This window comes from Ochotona curzoniae, unplaced genomic scaffold (assembly GCF_017591425.1).
Source record: "Ochotona curzoniae isolate NIBS_2020 unplaced genomic scaffold, NIBS_Ocur_1.0 scaffold_4683, whole genome shotgun sequence".
NCBI classification, from domain to species: domain Eukaryota; kingdom Metazoa; phylum Chordata; class Mammalia; order Lagomorpha; family Ochotonidae; genus Ochotona; species Ochotona curzoniae.
Genome location: NW_024467121.1, coordinates 24,533,866 through 24,557,021, shown reverse-complemented (window position 1 = coordinate 24,557,021; position 23,156 = coordinate 24,533,866). Strand labels below are relative to the sequence as shown.

The following is a 23,156-nucleotide window of genomic DNA, read 5'->3' as shown; positions in this document are numbered from 1 at the left end:
GTCTTTCACGTTAGGGTACAGGTTAACAAGCCTCAGGATACAAGCATCATGGGGGGCTGACTCAAGCACACACATTCAGTAAATACCTATATCAGCTGAATGAATCAATGGATCACTGGAAAATAATGGTTTTTCTTCAAAAGTTGCCAAGAAACCAACCTCACTTAACAGTAACAATGGCACATTGACCAAGTCATTAGGGAAAGTTCTCAAGTTCTTAAATTATATCCTTCATGATTAATGTTGGTGCATTGTATGCAGCGTCATTATCAATAACAAAATCATTATATAACCTAGTAAGGTCCCTAAGTCTTCATCCAGCCTGAGGAACTTGGGAATTTGAAATGGGTAATGTCCCCAGGCTACAGAAAGGAGGTGAAGGGAAATAAGGATGTGAGCCTCAGGGTTTTAGGCAGAGAGAGAATGCCTGTGCATGTGTGTGTTATTAAGGAAAGTGCTGGTACCACAGAAGTGGCAGGTTCTCCAACAAATGAAAGAAAAGGCTTCATGCAGAGATTATCTGGGAACATAGTGCAGGAACTCGTTACATTTCTTCCTATTTCTGAAGCCGTGTCCACCTTCCCTTTAATAAAAAGCTTTAGAGATGCAGATATCATTGTTCACACCTCCGAGGCAAGCAGGTTGTTCGTAACACATCTGCTTGGAATAACATTTTAGTTAAGTTCCCCTTGTGGCTATCAGTGCTGGGAGTGGGAACAAGTTTTCAGAACAGCCGACAGCCCTGCTGTTTGTATGGGAGGCTGTAGCTACCCGAAGGTTCAGTTCTTCATCCTTATGACTTCTAAGTGATATATTTCTCAAGCTACATACAAAAAGGTTGTGGGGATTCTGCTCTGTGTGCATTTGGGGGCTTAGAGGCAGAGCTCTCATGAAAGCGGTTTATGTCTTTATGAAAGAAACCCAAGAGAGAACCCTAACCTTTTCTACCATGCCAGGACACAGCAAAAAGATAGCCGTCTATGAACCTGGAAGTATTTTATCAGATAATGAACACTTTGGTGTCTTAATCTTGTACTTCCTCACTCCCAGAATGGTGAGAAACACACTTCTGTTATTTATAAGCCATGAAGCTTACAATATTTTGTCACAGAAATCCAAATGGACATGGAAAATGGGTTAAAAGAAATGCTTCAAAGGGTTTGCATTCCTATATATGAACTGTTGGAAACCGCGATCTTTTTTGAAAAAAGGAATACATCCTATATTTTCACAAATTTCTCATTTTCCCTGAGATTTTACATAACTGCTTTCACATCAATGTTTGTCTAGTTTATCATTCTAAAATAAACTTGCTTATTTATATTTGAAAAACAGAGATCTGGCACCTGCTGTTTCACTCCCCATAGATCCACAACAGCTCAGAACAGGCCAGGCAAAAGTGAGAAGTCATGAAACTTGACCCAGTCTCTCCACGTGGATGGGAGGGACTCAACTAATGGAGCCACCGCCAGCTATCTCCCAGGATTCGCACTGGCAGAAAGCTGGAATCCAGCACAAGGCTGGGATGAATCTAAGCATTCACACATAGGGTCTGGACTTCACAACTGGCACCTTAACTGTTGAGACAAATGCCCAACAGCACGAGTGGTTTTCTCTCTGGTCTACAGCAGAAATTATATTTGCTTTTGTGAGAGGGAAAAAAAAAAACAGCTTAAAAGCTCTATGTTAGAAGTCAATCAAACCTAAATGCTACTCAGAGATTCAAAGGGAGATTTGCATCAAAAGAAATCTTTTGTTCTACCACAAAATGGTTTTTAAACAGAATTTTCATTAACTGTTCCATGACAGATATAATACTTTGGCAAAATAAAGCATCACTGCTTCTACCAGTGTGGATTTACCAAGAAAAGATGGAGTGAGAAGGTTGGCTTGATATTGTCTACACGCAGGTTCCAGTGGTCTTTCCTTTCTCAGCTGCAGAATTCCTCTTTTTCCAGTTCTTGTTGGAAAAGTGGACTCACAGCTGTGAAACTTGTCAAGCATCTGCAGCACAACCAACTGAACCTTTGTGTTTATAGTTTTAACGCCTCATTTACAAACTAGAGACAAGCTTTTGGCTTGTTGGTTAACACCTGATTAAAATGCCTTTGTCTAATACTATAGTGCCTGCATGCAAGTTCCTGCTCCTGACTCCAACTTTCTGCAAAGGCAGACTCTGCGAGACAAGCAGTGACTCAAGTGATCATGTCCCTCACCCTGTTAGGGGAGACCTGGACTGTGTTCCCGGCCTGAGTTAATCCATAGTCTACACCTAAGCAAGGAGACCTTAAACAGTGAGGAAATAAAAGTAATCCCATGTGGGCATTATAAGACAGAAGGTTCAAACCACTTCTTGGGATGCTTGTACCCCATATTAGAAAGCCTGGAATTGAGGTAAACTTCCAATTCACAATCAGTTTTCAGGCAAATGAAGCTTGAAGGCAGTGGAAGATGGCACAAGTACTTGGGTTCCTACCACCCAGTGGCTGCTGTGGACATTTAGGAAGTCAACCAGCAGATGAAAGATTTTCTTTGTCTCCCTTCTTCTCTCCCTCCCTCCATTTGCCTTTCAAAACTGTTAAAGTGCCCTCTGCAGTTGGAAAGGCAATGAATTTGGCTTCATGTGTTATTTAAAAACTCACTGTCTCTCAGTTCCAAACTCATTTTCTATATTTGCTCTGTGACAATAGAAGAAATTTCTTTACACATTTCTCCTCCACAAGGAGCACAAGTTGAACTTTGGTAGTAGAGGAACTGGAGGGACAGGCAGGAGGGAGGGGCTCTTACTGTCTCCCACTGGTAGATGTGGGATATCCTGGTGCTCCTTGACAACCACATGCCTAGAACATATGTTCCCTGTGCAGTCTGTCAGCTCACACCTGACCTGGTGCTAACACCAGAAAATGAACTCCTGCTCCAGTGCTCCAGTCTGTGCCATAGCCCGGATTCCTTCTGCTTGCTTTCATACATGGCTACCTGCTACAACACATCTGTGCCTTGCCTGTGTCCCAGAGGTAAGATTGCCAGGTTCAGAAAAATAAGACTCTCAGTTAAACTAGAATTTCAAATAAGTAGCAATAATGCCTCACACACAATATTTGGGTCATACTTACACTACACTGTCGCTTTGAGTCTTCCTGACTGCCCAGGTTTCCCAGAGGAGGATGTCCACTAGGTCATCACTCTGTCTTCAGGGTCATGTAGCTGGTCAGAAATTGCAGGTGGCCTTCATTTTGGAGGGCTGCTTTCTGCTCACCCAAAGACTACAGACCACACAGACCAGCCAATGTCTCTGTTACCCAGTGGGCTGCAGCCACATTTTGCCAGATATGTCTCCAAGGAATTCCAAGCCCTCACCCCAAGAGCAACACACAGATTTTCTTGTACACAATCACTACTTTCTCATAAGAAAGAAGCAAATCTTTATAGTAAATTTCCCTTTGTTTATACAATTGTGTGATTTCTATTGTCTGGTTAGACATAGACTGGTGCACTTCCTATTTAGGAACAAAGAGAAACCAGGATGGTGAGGCTGTTTATAAAGTAATATGTAGGTTAGGAAATGCTAGCCACATCCAGGAAAGGTCACCAAGAAACATCTGCTTAGGACAATGAATAATCCTGAAAATAATAAAGCACTGAATTCCAGAAGCATTTTGCAGTCACAGGTATAGGATCTGTGGCACGAAAAACTTGCCACACTTCCTTCCTGCATTTCATGGAGTCTCTGATTCCCATTACCCCTTCAGCTTTCCTAATTGTTGGCCGTGGTGGCATTTGGCAGATGGACTGAGGGCTGAAAATGTGTGCCTTGTTCAGAGGAAGGGGATTGTCCTCCACAGTTAGTGACACACCGACCTGCAATGTGCTATGGTAAAGTGTTCAAAACATGCTACCATTGTTAGGAAGTTCATGATCCATCAAAAGAACTTTAAAAATATGTGAATCCTGGAGAGAGCATCGGATAATGGAAATATGTTGTATAAGAAATCAATATGCAAGGAATTCCCCTTGAGAATTCAGTAAAGAAATTACACTTATTCAAGTCAAAGAATTCTTTTAGCAGAAAAAATAAAAGCCTTGTGACATGCAAAAGTGTATAAGTGACAAAGCTACATTTGAATGAGCAATAGCTTTGAACATCTGGGGGACAAGGAAGGGATCCAAGGTGGAGTGGCAGGAGTGGAAGGAGGCTCCTGTCAAGAGGGGTGCAGGAGCACTGTGAGGGCTCTGCCCACTCCGGGAGCTTAACTCACTGGGAGATGCTGGCACCAATGCCAGTTCAGAAAGCACACCTAAAGCTGCCTCGGGCTACAGATAAGCTTGCCCTGCATGCCTGCCAGGCTCTTTGGTTCTGTTATATCTCAGAACAAATAATAATGATCCAAGCCCATCCTAGCCTGAGGAACAGTTTTCTCCATCCTTCTTTGGATGACAGTTATTCATGTGTCTTATCTGCCTGTATTTGTTTACAGAAATGGAAACAAAGATTTGTGTTTTACTCACTTGAAACCCTCCCAAGGTCCAGCGCAGGTATAAAACCTTTGTGTTCCGTGTAACACTGTTTGAGCATTAGTCAAATAACTATTACTTCCTCTGGGTCTGGTACTCACTGTGGGTTCTCAGTAAGAAATGCAGCCCTTGTTGATGGACTGAGTGATGGAGATGACTGGGCAGCTGTAACTCAAAGGAATAAAACTGATCTTGTGTTTACTTGCATTTTGTATGCTCTTTTGCATAATTTCTAAGGAATCTGTCAGGACAATACATCTCATTTGGGCACTATTAGCATTACAAAACAATCCTTTCATCTTTTGTTGCTTGTGTGGCTGAAGAAACGTGTTGTATTTGCATCTGGTCACTCTGCCTACCTATAAGTGACTACCTGAGGCTAAACACCAACAGAGCAAAGAAACCCTTCTTCCTTTCTCCGTCACAAGCTCCAGGTAACAACAGACAACAGCAACCAACTGACTGTGAGCCTTGGATTCGGATGAAATGCGGAATGTCATAGTCATCCAAGCTATGCATCTACACTAACGTCCTCTCAAAGCCCCATCTTCACAATGCAGATGATAAAAGGAGAGTTTTCTTAAAGCTGCTGAGAAAGTTCAGAGAGGCAATAATGGACAGCTAATACTCTACAAACATTAGCTACTAATACAATTTGGTGCTTATAAAGTATGTTTGGGTAAAACTTGGGTGGTAAAGGCCTCACAGGAAGCCACCTATGGTTTTTCCTACCGTCTTGTTCATGGCCATAGGAAGGGATATGGAGGAGAAGGTTTCTTAGATTTTTCTACCCAGGATCAATGTGCACTCCAAGATTTGCAAGTGTCAACAGCTTCAGGACTGTGCATTAGTGGTCCACCCTGTATCTCACACTGCACATGCCAAGTAGCCGGAACTCTTCCATCTTTGGGAACATTTCTTTCCTATTTCAGATTTCTGAACTGGCTACCATAGTTTTCACAGCTCCATCCCTTCCCCGGACAGACCATGGAATATCTATCTTCCCACTGGCGTGGAAACAGCTAAATCAAACTGTTTTACCTGCTCTGCACCATTACCATTTAGCTTGATTTTCTATCCACATGGCTTACTGACTACCTAACATCGTTTCATCCACATGTTATTACTGATTTATAATATTTAGTTCTTTCAAGGGCTGTGCTTAACAGACGTAGTCTGAGTGGCTAATGGCTATGAATTATCTAGAGTGAACCCAGTGACCTAAGAATGGAGTTGGCATTTTTAAAGTAATTTTCAAGCTCTTTTCTTTAGTTTTTGTAAGGTAGCATTGTAACTCCCTTCCACCTCAGTCTCCTACCTTCCACCCACCACCTCTGTGATGTGGTGCTCTTCAAGAAGCTGACTATGTAAGGAAAGCTGGAGAGTCCCAGGTTCAAAGGTACAGGAAATGGAAAAACTCAAAGGATAAAATTTGACCCAGAAAAACAAAAGAATGCTCAAGGTGAGAGTTGAGACAGCATGACGTAAAGGGCTGGCTGATGAAGACAAAAGGAAAAAAATTGATTAAAACAGCATTGGCTTCCTTCCTCATTCTGGATGCTGATACTTTTCATCAGAGGCACCTCACAGACTTTAAGGTCCATTTCAGCTTAATAAAAGACAGCACAAAAATCAGTATATGAGGAAAGCTGAGATAGATATAAAAGCGGTAGTTACAATAAGGTAAATGCTAAATTGAATACAAATTCAAAGAAATATGACGGATACTACTACTAGCTTAATAGCTAATTTTCAATTAATTTCGCCATAGAAAAGAAAAACAAAAGCATTTGAAGGTCATGACTTGAGCATGACCCAGGAATTAGAGCCTCATTAAATGTTGTATTTCCCTGCAATTTTCTACATAAGGCTTTAGGTTTCTTTTGAAGTTGTTGGTCAGATCCAAACATATTTTTGGAGCCTTTATCTTCATATTATCTCATGGGAAATTTTAACCCCAGACATAATTCTAAAGGGTAGAAAACCCTGGATTGTGTGTACTCAGGACTTAGCGTATTTTTTTGAAAGTCCCTGGTTATAAAATTAACACACATAAAAATTAAATAGCGCACACATGACAAAAATACCTGAATACAATGTTCTTTTCTCATACCGATCGTCATTTCCAGCTGACAAATGACCTTTTTGTTCAAACCTTCTCAGAAGAAAGCTTATGGGGTGCTTTCTAGACTTGACAACATGATTACATGGGCATGTTAAAAAATGACAAATAGGGGAACTGCTAAAATCTGTTGATTAGGGTAAGGAAACTGCACTCAGATGGAAATTCAAAAACTTTATTTGGATATTAGGCACAGCCAAAAGGAAGATTAGCAAATTGCTAGACTGTATCCATGGAAGAATATTACAGAAAAAGAATGGAAGATAGAAAAACATCAAGAGCTATGGTATACATGATTAAGAAGTCTAACTGAATTATAATTGACATTCAAGGAAAACTGACCTTCAGAAAAATGTATAAAGGAGAGAATGAGATGAAGAAATATTTGAAGAGATACTATCTACAACCTTTCCAAAAGTAACAAAAGGTGTGTGGGTCATCCATACTCTAAGACCAACAGAAAGACGCATCTAGGCCTATTGCAGGTAAATGATGCTGGAAAGCAAGGATCTAGATGAAGCTTTTTAAATCCTGAGGAAAATGGATGTAGTGTGTTTAAGAGACCAGCAATGAAATGAGAGCTGCCTTTTCAGTGGAAGCTATAGAGGTCAGAACACAATGCATGAAGAACAAGGCTAAACACAGTCCCAAAAACTTGAAAAAAAGTTTTCATGTGTTCAAAAACAGAATTATGGCAGCAGACTCATATGCAAAGGGCAAATAACAAAACTAATGCTTTAGTTGAAAAAAACAATTCTAGATGTTAAGCAGAGTAAGGAAGGGTAAAATGCGTGGGCATATCAACCATATCACACGTTTTCTGAAATATAGAATAAAATAAACAAAAAAAGGCACCACAAAAAGTGAGAGGAAATGAATGATCTGAAATGTAAAGTGCTTTCCATTGTAAAGGACATAACAGAAATACTGATTTAAGAAAATTTCTGGTAACTGAAAACAATGATTATAATAACAATAGAATGAGCATGGTATATAAATTAAAAATTGAAAGATTGTTTTAAATCTGAATATGTGAGTAATTAGAGTAAATGCTACTTATCTAATTCTTCCAACAAAACAACAAAAGATATCAGGTTGGATATTACAGAATTCATTTTGTACAAATTAGAATACAGAAACTTTGACAGTGTAAAGAATGAAATTGCACTGATAAATAACTGAATAACGTGTGTAACATCACACAGCTGGAATTGTATTTTTTCTTCACAATGCAAAGTTTTTCCTAGGATCCAGGAGTGAAAACAGGCCCTCCTTTTCAGCCTTTCATCAAATTCCAAACAAAAATAAATATCTTCTGTACATAGTAAGGCCATAAGCAGATTTCTTAAGCTTTTTAAATATTATTTGAACATTACTATGTAAATTTTTTTTTGGTCACTTGTTAACATCTTTGCTAAATCTGTAATTGACAAAGACTTAATAATGTTGAGTCAGTCACATGCTGGTGCCACTCTGCAAGATTTATGTTAACACATCAAGCATCTTTCATCACCCATTAATCATGAGGCTTCAGGTGCATTATTTCACCATTCTGTGTCTGTTTCTTAGTCTATAAAGTGAAAACTGCAACATCTATCTCTTAACGATGCCTGACAGTTAAATGAGAAAAGGGTATAGAACAACATCTATTACTTGTAATTGTTATTCTTCACAAATACATTGCAAATATGCTGCAGATGTGTGTATATGTGTATGTCACACATGTGCATCTACAAGAGGGGGTCAATTTTGCTCAGTCTGACTTCTTAATTTGGAGATTGTACAGCAAGTGAACTTTTGATTATCTCTTCTCTTCCTTGATGATTCTAGGTAGGAATTAATAGGTAGTCTGAACCTCACTTCTCTCTCTCAAATGTTTTAAAACCCCTTTCCCCATCCTTTATCCAGCAGAGACTAAGCATATATGTGAAAAAACAAGAGTTCTTAGGCATTTTATCTGAGTTGCCAAACAGTTTGAAACAGTCAACTTGAGAAAAGGAGGCATCTGAGGTTGCCAGACAGACAGCTTGCTGTGCAACCAATGGTGGACTGGCACACATTTCACCACATATGCCAGGTGCCGGATGGTGACTTCCAAGAGTGTAAAGACTGCTGGGAAGAGACAGTGGAAACAGACAATTTAGGGAGACTCTGACCCAGCATCAGAGAAGGGACCAGTGTGCATAACTCTGTCCTGGAATCCAACAATGGATATGACATTGTCAGCGCCTTCTAAAGGGCAAATTAAATAAGGCTGATTTAACTGTGGCTATAGAGATACTGGTTGTTATAGGCCGGGGAGAGCAAGGAGCATCCAAAGAGGGCAAGAAAATGTATAATTCAAGAAGAGATACTTATTGCCAACAGAGTCCACTCTCAGTTCAGGAGAGCAAAAGGACACTCTTGTCCTAAGATTCAAGTCAGTAAATATTTATTGAGCATTGGCACTTCCACATACATGGGACAGAGTAGAATTCAACTAACACAGTGCCTTATAGTTCACAGTACGGTGGAACAGAAGATGGAAGAAGGATACAGAGTGTGGGAAACTTCCTGGAACAGATCCTATCCATCCTGGATCTCCTACAGGTGGAAGCTTCTCTGCTACCCGTGACCTCAGAAGTTACAGTGCACATGCCAGAGATCTGGGGACTTCTTTCTCTGCCTGAGCCTCACTGGCTGCTTACGGTAACTTAGGGTATGTGTTTGGTGCAGTTTTGAAGATACCACTTAGAAAGCTTGAATCTCATATTGGAATGCCTGGGCTCAAGTCCCAGAGGTTTTTGATTCTAACTTGCTGTTTACGTACACCCTGGGAGGCAGGATGTAATAGCTCAAGAGGTTTGGGTCCCTATCAACCACATGGGAGACGTACACTGAGTTTTAGATTCCCTGCTTTGGATTGTGTGCATTTGAGGAGAGAACCAAAGAATGGAAGATTCTTTGTATCTCTCTTTCTCTGTCTTTCCCATAGATTAAAAGTAATAAAATAAGTAAGAAATAAGGGAGGGATTTGGCATACCCTAATGCTGCTTTTGCTCAAGATACAACAGAGCCTATGATTTTTAACTTGAAACGTTATAATCTCATCTCTATTCCACTTCATGTGCTTCCTGGATTGTACAGCTAATATATAAGGTCCTCAAAAACCATGGTGCTTTGATGGCAGCTGATAGCTCCAACTCCTTATGCAGCTTACAAGTCACAGAAGCTGCTCTTCGCAAGTTCTCAGGCTCTCTAAACCTTTTTCAAGCCGCACAATAACTTCAGATGGAATATATTTTCTATTATGCAAATATGTTTGTGTTAGGCATATTTTACTTGATATGTCAGCCTATGGTTGGGCATGCACTATTGTTATTTTTAACATTTTTAGGTAATAAAGAGGGAAAATGCTCATACAAGTTACTTCTTGTGACAGCACAGGAAATTAGGGGATATGTATTACATCACCTATAATTGAGTATGATGAATGCCCCTGTAGAAAGCCCCACCAGCGCCTTAAGCTGCTCCCCCCCTCCAAGAACTTCTGATCTGACAGAGATAATTCAGGATGACCTGGTCCTTGTTTATTGGATGAGGAGAGATGCACCAAGACAATGAAGAGGCAAAGCATATTTGCACACAATTATATTCTAGACATGTAAGGCAGATTAGATACGAACAGGAATTTGTAGATGGCAAAAACTTACTGGTACTTGAGCAAGTGAGAACAGAGACAATCAGAGAAGCATTAACTTCAAATCAGGGTAGATGCATATAAGTCCCCTGTAGGGATGCAGCTGAGGGAATGTATATACCTGGTGCTTGATTTGCACCACTGCTGGGGAAGTGAGGTGTTGGAAGGGACTGGTGCTTCTTTATAGAGAGTGCACTGCCCAAACGCCGCATAGCTCAGTACTATTCTGAGACTTCCAGGGTCAGGATCCGAGTTTCTCACTCTTTGTTGAACGTCAGTAGACTCTAAGCCAGGGGCAACTATAGGTAAAGATGTCTTATCTCAACCAATCAGAAAACTAACTTCTACACAGTAACTTATTACGTATTATAGATTAAAAACCAGAAGGAAAGGAATTTGAAAATTCTTAACACAAAGAATTAAGAAAGGTTTAAAAAAGGAGATTACTGGGCCTGGCACGGTGGCGCAAGTGGTTAAAGGTCCTCGCCTTGCATGCCCGGGATCCCATATGGGCGCCAGTTCTAATCCCGGCAGCCCCGCTTCCCTTCCAGCTCCCTGCCTGTGGCCTGGGAAAGCAGTCCAGGACGGCCCAAAGCTTTGGGAACCTGCACCCGCGTGGGAGGCCCGGAAGAGGCTCCTGACTTTGGATCGGCATAGTATCGGCCGTTGCACTCACTTGGGGAGTGAATCATCGGACGGAAGATCTTCCTCTCTGTCTCTCCTCTCTGTATATCCGCCTTTCCAATGAAAAAATAATAAAAATAAATCTTAAAAAAAAAGGAGATTACTTTGATTTGATTACAAATTGCACACATGTACTAAATTATCACATTGCAGCCCCTATAAATATATACAATTATTATATAAATTTTATTGGCAAAGAAGCAAAATTCAAGCTGAATTTCCAATCAGATTATGATTTCCAAACACATAAATTCAAATGGAACCTAAAACCTTAATTAACCTCACATTACTTCTGAAAATGCTACTGAGTTATTTTATAATCACAGGCAAAATCATGTAAAATGCCATACAGCTTATGAGCAAGTTTTGTCAATACTGATTACACTAGGAGCCTCAAAATTACTCCAAATTACTATTCTGTTCTTTTTCCAACATATGGCACTCCCATTTTTAAAAAAAATTTTGAGCCACTAAAATATTGACTTGTGTGGATTAGAAAAAGAAAAAAAACCTTTTGTAGAAAGTTAATGTAAAAGATAAGTACACATTATATCCCAGAGAAATAAAAACACAGTAAAGGTGTTACTGAAGCTTTGTCAATACTGCCCTTCTCAAAGTGAAGTATGAACCACCTTTATTTAGTCCTAATCACAGGAAATCCACCGAAAAGACACAGCAGCGTACTTCACTGCTTGGCATTTGCCTTTTCATCAGCTTTGCTTTGTGAGTAATTCTGTTCACTCATCAGTCCCTTTGTGGAACCTAACAGCCTCCAATCAAGCCTGACTGTTGAGCACAGCGCGGTGCTGTGACACAGTATGCAGTGGGGCATGTTCCCCGGGAGAGCAGAAGTCTCACTCCCTGGGAGAGCACAGACCCACTCTCAAACCTATCAGAGTTAGAGCCTTTCTGTCTAGTTCTTCCTTGGCATGCCTCCCCTTCCTGCAGACCACATGAAAGATTTAGTCTCCACTGGTAGTCTTAACTCATTTTCATCAAATATTTATGTGCTGGTATTTTCAGCTGAGAAGTCCTTTGGGAAAGGAGGGGCCCTCTCTGAGATAGAAGGGAATGGGAATACATGCCACACAGCCCAAGTGCAGACCTGCTTCGACCCAGCACTGAGGTCTATGACCACAGAGCTCCGGCTACCGGCTTGTACCATAACACACCATTTACAGAGCAAATTTCCCTCCCTCCTTTCTTTTCTTCACAACATTTCCCCTTTCATAAATATGCTCTTTTTTTTGAGTGTTTCAGTAAAGTACTTGTCATGTGCTGGGGCTATGTTACATACTGACTATGGATTATTTCATCCATCTTCAGAACAACTCTATGCAGTAGCTACTCTTGTTAGTCCACTGCAGAAATCAGAAGAGTGAAGTTTGGGGAGGTTAAGTAACTCACAGCAGTCACACAGATGGTAAAGCCAGGGACATATTCCCACTCCCCAGTTTGAACTTTTGGTCTACAACTTAGACTTGCATGGAAAGGACACACACAAAGGAAGCAGAACATTTAGCTGTAATCTCATCATTCAACGGGAACCTCTATTAATACATGGGGAGATCTTTCACATATACAAAAATAGACTATCTTTGAACAAAAATGAGACTATAGGTAGCTTAGCTTCTGCTTTGTAGACTACTGCTTTCCACTTAATGAGAGAATCTGAACATGCTCCCAGACTGGCAAGTACATTTCCTCATCATGACTTGTGGAGGACAGTAGGGGGATATTCTACATGTAAATGCCCCATTGTTTACACTTCCCAATTTTAGGAACTAAAAATCTTTGTGTGAAATCTTGGTGACACTAACTCTGAATAGCTCCGGTAGCAATCTGAGGGCAATGGGCCTGGTGAATAAGAGGCTGGTTATATTCTTCCCTCCACTAATCATGACCATTCAATGGCACAGACCCCACCATGACTCACAGTGAGCAACTCAAGTCTTGATGTTTTTTTTTGCCAAGGTGTATAGTTATTATTAAAGCACATACTGAACTACTATTAACTTTGATTCTATATGGCTCTTCTAAGCTAATTATCTATTCAAAAATCACACAGAAAAATGCTTACAAGCCACCACCAGATGGAATAAAATTCTGTAATGTGTGTAATTTCCCATGAGATGCCGTGCTTGGCACAATTCTTAGATATTAAGATAAAAGTAAGGAGTGGGAGCTATGGCACAGTGAGTTAAGCCACCACGGGATACCTGCATGCAACCATAGAGAGCTTGGAAATTTGAACCACCTCTACTTCAGATCTCGCTTCCTGTTAATGCACCCGAGAGGCAGCAGGTGATGTCTCAAGTACTTGGATCCTTGTCATCCACATGGGAGATACAGAAAGAGTTTCAGGCTCTGAACTTAGGCCTGGTCCAGTCCCAGAAATTGTGGCCACATGGGAAGTGGCCTAAAGCTAAACCGGAAAGCTCTTTGAAGAGACTGAATACATGAATGAAAGAGTATGGGCATCAACAGCTTGATCAGCCCCTCTACATAATGGAGGCAGAAAGAATTATTGCATAACAGCAAAGGCAAATGAACTTGCTGCATTAGAACTGAGGTCTTCCTCATGAATGACTCACAGGATTTGTGTGCTGTAGGGGCAGAAACCAATACATTCTAGACTAAGATAAGTTGATTGAACACTAGAATAAGAAACCTGGGTAAATTAAGACAATGGCTATAATGAAAGACATTTATTAACAGTTTAATATTCACTAAGTATCAGTACCTTGCTTCCTTTTAAATTTATATTTTCATTTGAAGGTGAAAGGGAGGAAGAGAATCTTGCATTACTGGTTTCACTTTCCCAAATCTGGCAACAGCCAGGATAGTCAGAGCTGAGCTATGCTGCAGCCTGGGACCCAGAACTGAATCTGGATCTTTCACAGCGTGGCAGGTACCAAGCACTTTGGCATATTTGCTGTCCCCCAGTGATGCATTAGAAGCAAGTTTGACCAGGGGCAGAAGAACCAGGACTTGAATCAGGCACTCCAAAAAGGCTTATACACGTCCCAAGCAGCAACTTAACCCTGTGCCAAATAGCTGCCCCCAAATGCTTTTACAGTAGCTAATTTAGTTATCGTAGCCCCCATGGAGGTCACTATTAGTTCATGCTACAGAAAAGGACACTAAGCCTCAGAGAAATGAGAAACTTTCCTAAGATTATATCATACAGAACATAGTTCTTGTCTATGACACACAGTTACTCGCCCCTGCATTTTTTATCAGTTAGGCTAATCGTCATTAAAGCATTCCTTGTCCAAACAAGCATAGGTCAAGCAGCACCTTCCACCTTGTTGCTGAATATTGTGATGTGGTCTAAAGGAACGCTGGACAGAAATCCTTGAATCCTGATTGTGGTGAACAGAACCAGCTTGCAGGCACTCAGACACGGGTCCAAGCGGCATTCACTGTGAGAAGCTATGAAACAAAGCAAGGTCTGATGGAAAAAAAACATGCCTGGATGAAAGCAAGGACACCTTGGCTTTTGTCTGGGCCATTAGCAGAGCTGGTTCGATAGAAGGCAGCTTCATCAGCTTCCTGCCCACAGGTTCTCATTTCATGATGGCCATCAGTACATCCTTCCCAGGAACAACAAAAGACCCTCTGAACCCATCAGGTTCCTTAACAATGGCAAGCTTTTAGACTATGGAAATGAATGCTAGGATAATACAAAGCATGCTGTAGGGAGACCATCTAAACATACTGATGAATTCTTACAATAAATTAACGCAAGCAGACTTACTTGTACAATTATATTTTGCAGTAATTACGAAGTGGTAAGACCTAAGTAAAAGAAAAACCCTCAATAAGCATAAAAACTCAAATACTCCACAATGATTTGGAGTAAGTAGTTCCAAAACCACCTTGTGAAATGTTCAAATCAGAAACTGGGGCAGATGGCATTAAATGTTTCCACACTTTCCTAAGCTCAGATACATAAATACATTTTCCTGTTAGGTATTATTAAACCTCATCTGTGAACATGAGAACAAAAATGGGGCTCATGAATGGATACACCTTTTTAAAATTGAAAACAGCAAAGATAAGGATCATGTTTAGAATCTGATGAAGGTATCTTCCTTTCTTTTATTCATGCCATCAAAAGAGCAAAACAGAGTAATTAAAGGTACAGCATCACTAACAAGAGTAAAAGGGCTGTAGTCTTACTTCACATACTAAAATTCTGGTTTAAATGCACAAATGGGTCACAAGTAAATGCCCATTACAAACCTCCTGTATATTCAACACTGTGGGAATTCAAAAATCAAATGACTCAAAGCTGCCCAGCCAGTGCTCATTAGGAGCCTGTGCCCACATGGGTAAGGCCCTGCCTAATTAGCTCATTTGCATAGTGTGTACTGCTAATTAAGGGAAGTCACAATTGTCAGTTTAACTTAAACCAAAGATTGTGTGTGAGCCAGTCACCCAGCAAATGTCTGACTTGGTCACAAGGGAAGCCATGAGAGGTGGCGCAGACGGCTGGGCACAGCCACAGCTACATTTGCTCCAAGGGCATGTTTTGCATTATTTCCACAAGCAGGCATGAAAAACTGGAGAAAACTGGAATTTTACTTTTTTTTTTTTTTTTGCTTAAGTAATTGCTTTCCTGTAATGGCTCTAAGACAACATTTAATTGCTTTCCTGCAATTACTCTAAAGATAACATGTATCTTCTGTTCAGTATGCGCCTGTCACTTTGATCCTTAAAAGCTCAAGGATCTGTTTACCCATGATGAAATATCAGAGATGTTCATGATTCTCTGGGGCCACTTTCTCAGCACAGAGCTGCAAGGTAACATCTTTGCAAAATCAAAATTCTCAAATCTCATTGGGAGCAGATTAGAATCCTTCTCTACCTCCCCCCCCCATCCCAATAGTCTGTCCAGAAAGCTCACTTGCAGAAACATAGCTCTCACTGCAGGGAGATTAAGAGATGGGGGTCTTTGCAAAGTGATGAAGTCATCAAGGATAGGTGTCTCCTTGGGTGGGGCACTGGAGGAAATCTGCTTCCACCTTTTGCCCTTCACTCTCTTCTGCCATGTGGGGACCTGGCATCCCTCCCATCTGTAGGCTGCAGCAAGGAGGAAGCAGAGACCACACCGTTATCATGCATGCTGTAAGAACTTTGGTCCTGAGCTTCAGATCCCAGAACTAGGAGAAAATAAGCTTCTGATCTCTCTCTCTTCCCATCCCCAAAAGATACCAACAGGAAAAAAAAAGTCTAAACATATCACTCTTCTGACCCATCCAACCCAAAATTCATAAAGCAACTGTGTTTTTCTTTCTTTTTTTTCCAACACAGAAGGCATAATAAAACATATCTAAGCAACATAGTCTGAGCTCTAGATTGAACCTCTTGTAGGTTTGCATGCAGGAGGGAGGGGGAGAGAGGAAAAGGCTCCTAGATTCTAACACAGTAACCCTCCTGAACTCATGTGAGATGCACCATGGGAAGGAAGTGGCATTGTCTGGATGTTCAGTGGAGAGGTCCCCTAAGCTCTAGCATGAACTTTACAGCTGTGAACCAGTGCACTGTACTCTCAAACTGATGAGAGAGATTTTTAAATATCCTTGGCGCTTGAAAACAATATAGAGAGCTACAACATGTTAATTAGCTTCATGTAGTCATATTACAATGTACATCTACTTCTAAACATTTGTCCATGATACACACATTTTAAATTTTTCAATTAAAAATACATGTTAAGCTTTCTTTTCTTATATGTTACCAAACAACATCGAGTGACAGAGTTTAATCCATGTGTTCAAATCATTATTTATGTGGCCACTCTCCCTTAGCAGGTAATATCAAGAGAAGCACTTTTCGGGAGAGCAGAGAAATCTTCCATTTCCTTAGAATGTGTGAGGAAGACATAAAGTATAACCTATCAGAAACATAACAGGTAATTCATAGACAACAGACTCGAATCAGCATTAAACAATAGTTAAACTACAAAGACATACAGTGGGAATCAAGAGCAATCCTGACAACCTCTTAACAGGAGGTCATATGCACAGAGCAGGGGAGGACCCCAGAGTGGAGCAGGTGGACAGGAGGAGGCTTGTATCCCAACCCTGAAGACTCGAATCCTCACCAAGGACTATCAGTATGGGCACCAAGGACTACATCCCAACAGACAAGAACATGGGGAATTGGAGTGCCTTTAGAGGCCGAGAAATCTGAGGTCACCCAGCCCTGTTTAGAACTACCACATGGGATGGAAGAAGCCCAAATCCTTCCTCACAGGATCCAAGGAAATCGGAACAACAGCTAGGAGCCCCGAGGCATCTGCAGAAACAGAAGAATAGCAAACTTCCTTCGGGTCTAGGGAGAGGAGCTTTTTCTGGTCCTTACTTAGTTCCAACTTTGGATCCCCACCCTCTCTTGCAATGACCTTCAGGGTCACTCCGGAGGGCCCCCCCTCCCAAATAGAATAGATAGAGAAATACAAGGAAAGCTTAGAACCAAACAGGAAATGATCAGTGTGGATCCACATATACCTTGCTAGATAGGACACAAAGATTAGTTACTCCTCACTAGGGTACTGAAGATTTCTCTGCACAACCCTCCTAAAACTGTTCTGCACCTCAATTGTTGACAAAGGCCTTGTTAGATTTACAAGACAGTTTAGACTATCCTAAAATCTACCAAGTTCAGCAAAATTATACGTCAACACAATAAACTGCTAAATACAAAAATGGAAACAGACACAAGACAGCTGAATAGTACCCTATAGCCACTTTAAGCTGCATAAGTACAAACAAAAATTGAAGGGTCAATGAAGTAGTCACAGGATGTGGTTAAGAACTTGCATTGTTTTAACATATTGATTACTCAATACCATGTCAATTAATTCCATAATGTTGTAAATTGTTGATGTTGTGCTGGGGCTTCTAATTGATCGGGATGATATTCTGCCAGCTCTACCGTCAGACCAGAGATGGTCTCCCCAAGAAACTGTTGAATTTACCTGAGCGATAAGATGCTGGACTTTATGCTTGGTATATGTTTGTAACAAAAGAATCTTTACTTAATTTGAACTGTAATACTGCAACAAGGTGGAGGAATCCACCCTGCGGGGAGGGTACGGGGAGGGGTTGGGGGAATCCCAGAGCTTATGAAATTGTGTCACATAATGCAACGTAATTAACAAAGAAAAGAAAAAAGAGAGAAGCCGCTTATGCTCTGCTCTGTCTACTACTGAGTGTTGTATGTTCCTTTCTTGTTTGGGACCAACATATCATTACTCTCTTTTCATTTGGATTGCAATTTGCAGTGTACCTGGGAATATGATTTCTGACACTGTCTCTGTCTACAGAAGCAGACACTTCTCTCCAGCATATTTCGGGTTTCTGAAGATTACATTGCTTTCTGGTAGCAGGTAGATACAAAAAAATTTACATATTCTACTTTCTATTGCAAAGCAATATGGAAATTGTTTATATTTTGGATAGGAACAACTCCCATTTCTGAATTGCACTAGTCATCAAGAATTCTGTTAAAAATATCCCCCTGTGTTTAAAACCAGAATAGCCTGAATTCTCCCAAATCTTCCTTGAATATGGTGACTGTGATACAGAGAAACTGTTACAGCAGATCTGTTTTAGAATCTGTCTCAGTGTGCTATCAGGAATGGTCAGCTTTAATTTATTAATAGTAATACTTTCCAAGATGAATTTCTTAATTCATTGCTTAATATTTTGCAGGAAGCTTTATTACCATTTGTAATTGATCCCCAAACCTGCAGGATTTACATTTCAACACTGAACAGTATGAGTGCTCTAGACCTGGAGACAAGTCGAGCCAATTACTGCCTGGTGATTTCGGGCACATGTCAGGACTCTCACAGCTTAATGTTCAGTCAGAAGATCATGTAAGGATCTTGAGACAGGTGTATAAGAGCAAGATCCTGTTTGAAAAGCTTCCTTTGACATTTTCCAGTAAGCCTAAAAAATTAAATTTTGTTTAAAGGAAAGGAGAGAATAGAGGAGTATTGTGCTTCGTAAAACCGTCAGAAGTGTCAAGTGGATGAGTGTCAATCACCGATGAAAAAGGTGACTCAGAAAAGCTAGACCTCAGTAGATGCTTCAGGCATTCCTCAGTTTATGCCAGCTTACCGTTTCTCTCTAGCACACTGTGAGCTCTGTAGTTGGGTGAGGGCTCATGTTCTACTCCACTTTCTCTCTGAAGCTGATACAGCACAGATGTTCAAGGACTCCTTATGGAATGAAAAATAATGACCAATGGAGGGAAAGAAGATGACAAGACCACACTTGCAAACACAATAAATGCTGCAAGGCATAAACTATGGGGAAGGGGTAAACGCAGACCCTAAAGGATGGAAAGATGTTCTCAAATTGACAGGAGGAGGCAGAGGACTTCAAGAACGGAAAAAAGTATATTCTCAGACTCAGAGCCAGAAAAAAGAGTGTTACATTTAGGAAATCACAACTAACTTTCAACTATTTAGAACATCACTAACAGTAAATAGTGTATATCAGAGTGAAAGGGAAGATGTTAGAACCCAAACGTTTCTAATGTAGTCATAATATCCAGGCCACTAACTCTAAATTTTTTATAATTTTATTTCATCATTCATTAAATTAGGTTATTGTCCAGACATGAATAAATAAAAGCCTGTTTTTTCCCAAATAGAAACACATTTTCTGATTTTACATTATTTTATTTTTAATCTTTTGCTAGGAAATATGGACTTTAAATATCATGGTCATATTCCAAAAAATGCATGGAATTGCTATGGTTTTATAGACAAAACACTTTTTTCTTTGTCTTACATTCCTCCAGGCTTTCTCACTTTATTTATTTTTTTATTTTAATTTTAACATTTTTTTATGGTGTTTGTATAGCTGATCAGGATGGGAAGGACAGAGGTTAGGGGAAAGTGGGTGGCCCAACCCCAGAGTTGATCCACATGTATACCAGTGGGTACTGTAACCTGGCCTGATCTGGGTTGCTCCCTGCCTTGGTTCTTGCACTCACCCGCAGAGAATGCACCTTAACAGAGCAGTTGACAAAATAACTCTTAATTATACAAATATAAGGACAAAAAGGACACAGGTATTGTTGACAAATAATATTTCAAGAACATGAAAATTTATAGCCAGAAATTTAAAACATTATTAGTAACATAATATATTCAGCAATACTGCTGTGATGTCACCAGTGCCAGGTTTGGTGAGAAGTGAGGTATCAAAGGCATTTACCGGGAGGCGTGAACAGGAGAACACAACTTAAAAGAACTGTCACCATTACTCTTAGCAAGCCAAATGGTGGCAGCAGATGGGAAGAAGGAAGCACAGGATTCCAACCACCACCTGAGATGTTATTCAGCTTCACTTGGAGGTTTACCTCTCAAGACAATGTATGAACCAAGGTAAGCTCACTTCATTATCTCCACTGTTATCTCTAATGAGGAGGCTTTTACACTAACTCTCTGGATGAGACTACTGCAAGAGATGACAAATGCAAAAGTAAAAAAATGAAAAGCTGCAGAAAGGCCATTAAGAAGTCTTCAGATCTATAAAGCAAATCATTTCTACAGGCTAATTTCACAAAGTGATTTTCTACAAATTTCAAATGGCTAAAATCATACAGAATATATTTGGGACTAAAGTAAAATTAATACACACACACACACACACACACACACACACACACACACACACACACAAATGGAACAATCATCCAAATGTTGGGAAATCAAGGATTACAATTCTAAATAGCTCATGGTCCAAACTAGAAATTGCTAGAGAAGTAAGAATTTTTTCTTGTAATAAGAAACAACTTAGAAATTTAGGTCTTATTAACAAGGTGAGATGCAGCTAAAGCAGTGCTAAGAGGGATTATTGTAGTTTTTCACTTAAAGAACTGAAAGAATCAATACTGCTGATGTTTACCTATAGAGTGAATGCAGCTCTAACAAAAATTTAAGTAGTTTTGTAACAAAATATTGAGATTTAAAATATGAAGGTCCAACTCTCAGAATGGGCACCAAGGACTCACTTTAGAGACCCAGAACAACTTCCGGCTTTGGATTGGTTCCTGCCATTGTGGCCATTTGGGTAGTGAGCCAGCAGATTGAAGATATTTCTGTCTCTCTCTCTCTCTCTCTTTCTCTCTCTCTCTGTCTCTCTTGCTTTCCCATTCGCATCTCTCTGTAATTCCCTCTTTCAAATAAATAAATCTTTAAAATCCTATCAACTACTGGGAGGCATCACTTTTATCATTTTTCACAGTATATTTCATTAGCTTCAACATCCAGTAATTGTCTCACAGCTAAAACCTCATGGCCAATTTGACAATTACCTATTTTCTGTGGGTTATTTTTAAACTGTCTGAAATATTAGTAAAAAACTAGAATTCTCTTTAAAGAAATTAAATTATTTCCCTTAAGCCAGGTATTGAAGCACAGACTTAAAAATACTGTCATATTATTTCTAACATGCACTGTTAGCATTTAATAAATTTATTCCAAGGATGAGAGTAGAGAAATACAGTATTTGTATTTAAAAAATGTATATATGCTGTGTATCTAGTACATCTTATGTATATTATGAAATATCTGATGAGCCTACTATAAATACGCAGGAAATAGCAGAAAATGGTTATGAGAAATGAGAGTCCTATTACTATGGGAAAGAAAAAAAACCACTTGTTTTCTCACTTTAATAAAAACTATTTATTATCAACTGATGAAGGAGTAGCAGTATATACACGTGTGTGTGTGTGTGTGTGTGTGTGTGTGCGCGCTTAGAAATATAAATATCTCCCTCTCTGTGAAAAGCAGTGACTAAAATAAAGTTTTAATTCACTATACATAATAGAAATTAAAGTCAGACTTTTACCCACAAGCTTCAAAGCTAGAGTGTATTATCTTTTTAGAATAACAAATATACAGCAACACCTATTAAAGTCTATTATGTCCTTTAATACTCTGTAGCTTTAAAGTTTGGTTGAGTTTACAAGGCTATGGCCAGCAGACACATAGTCAGTACGTACTATAATTCTCAGGTACCCTGTTTTCTTTTTAAAATCATCTGTTTTTCATCCTGGCAGGATAATAAAACTCAAAGCAGATATAAATTGATTCCATGAGACAAATAATTTGCAAACACAGGCATCCTTCATTAACCAAAAGTAACCAATTCTAAAAATATGTTGGATAATGGATTATCAGAGAGTGGGAAACCAATTTCAGATTGTTTGAAATGACAATATAGACATCTATATCTAATGTACACTGATTGTATCTAACAATCCACTGAAGTAAGCAATTTCTAGTTTTTCAAAAAGGACTATATTGTAATAGCTTTCAGACCCAGTAATGGTTTCGAAGTTCTCTTGACTTCCCTGTGTCTTAAAGATCATACCCTGTGTGATAATGGGCAAGTATGTGGCAAGATTATGTCCTCTACTTGGTTATGTCTTTGTCTGCACTTTGTCACTTTCCACTTATTTTTCCTGAGTAGGAAAAGCTATTTGGACTGATCTACATGCTTTCTTGTTTGTCTTATCTTACAGAGGCTACTGTTACTTAACAAATGCAGGCAAGATGAGCAGAAGAAGGCATAGCACATTTGAACAGCACAAATGTGAGATGCAGTCATCAGGTGAAATGCCAAGGCTCACTGACACCTGTGTGAAGACACTCTTCCCCTCAAGCTTCTCCAGTTCACTGGATCCCACATGCTTATTTTTTTTGAGCCTTCCAGTCAGATAGTCAATTCCAGGCAAACATCTATACAAAGCAATCAAAACTACTGGGGAGTGAACAATTCAGTTCAGTTGGAGAGGATTATAACAAAATAACTTACTTCATGGATGACCATTTGGGACAGCAGTTAAGGTCCTGCAAAGATGCCTATATTTCATGTCCAAGTGCTTGGCTTTCAATCTAGATTCCACCTCTGATCCTACTGATGTGTACCCTGGCCAGGCAGAAGACGATAGCCCAGATACTTGGGTTCCTGCCACACATGGGAACTGCCAGCCATTGGTTTCAATTTGACCTTTGCCTGGTTATTGTGAGCATTTGGGAGGTGAACCTACGGATAGCAGATGCCTTGGTCTCTGTATTTCTCTCTTACCCTCTCCTTCCTTGCCGTCCCTCCCTCTGTTTCT

At 39.9% G+C, this 23,156-nt stretch overlaps 1 protein-coding gene across 1 annotated transcript in view; it reads right to left on the bottom strand.

Moving 5' to 3' along the window:
* PLD5 (phospholipase D family member 5) overlaps window positions 1-23,156 on the bottom strand; it is a 316,875-nt gene that overhangs the window by 83,250 nt on the left and 210,469 nt on the right. The gene's annotated exons all lie outside the window — the stretch shown is intronic.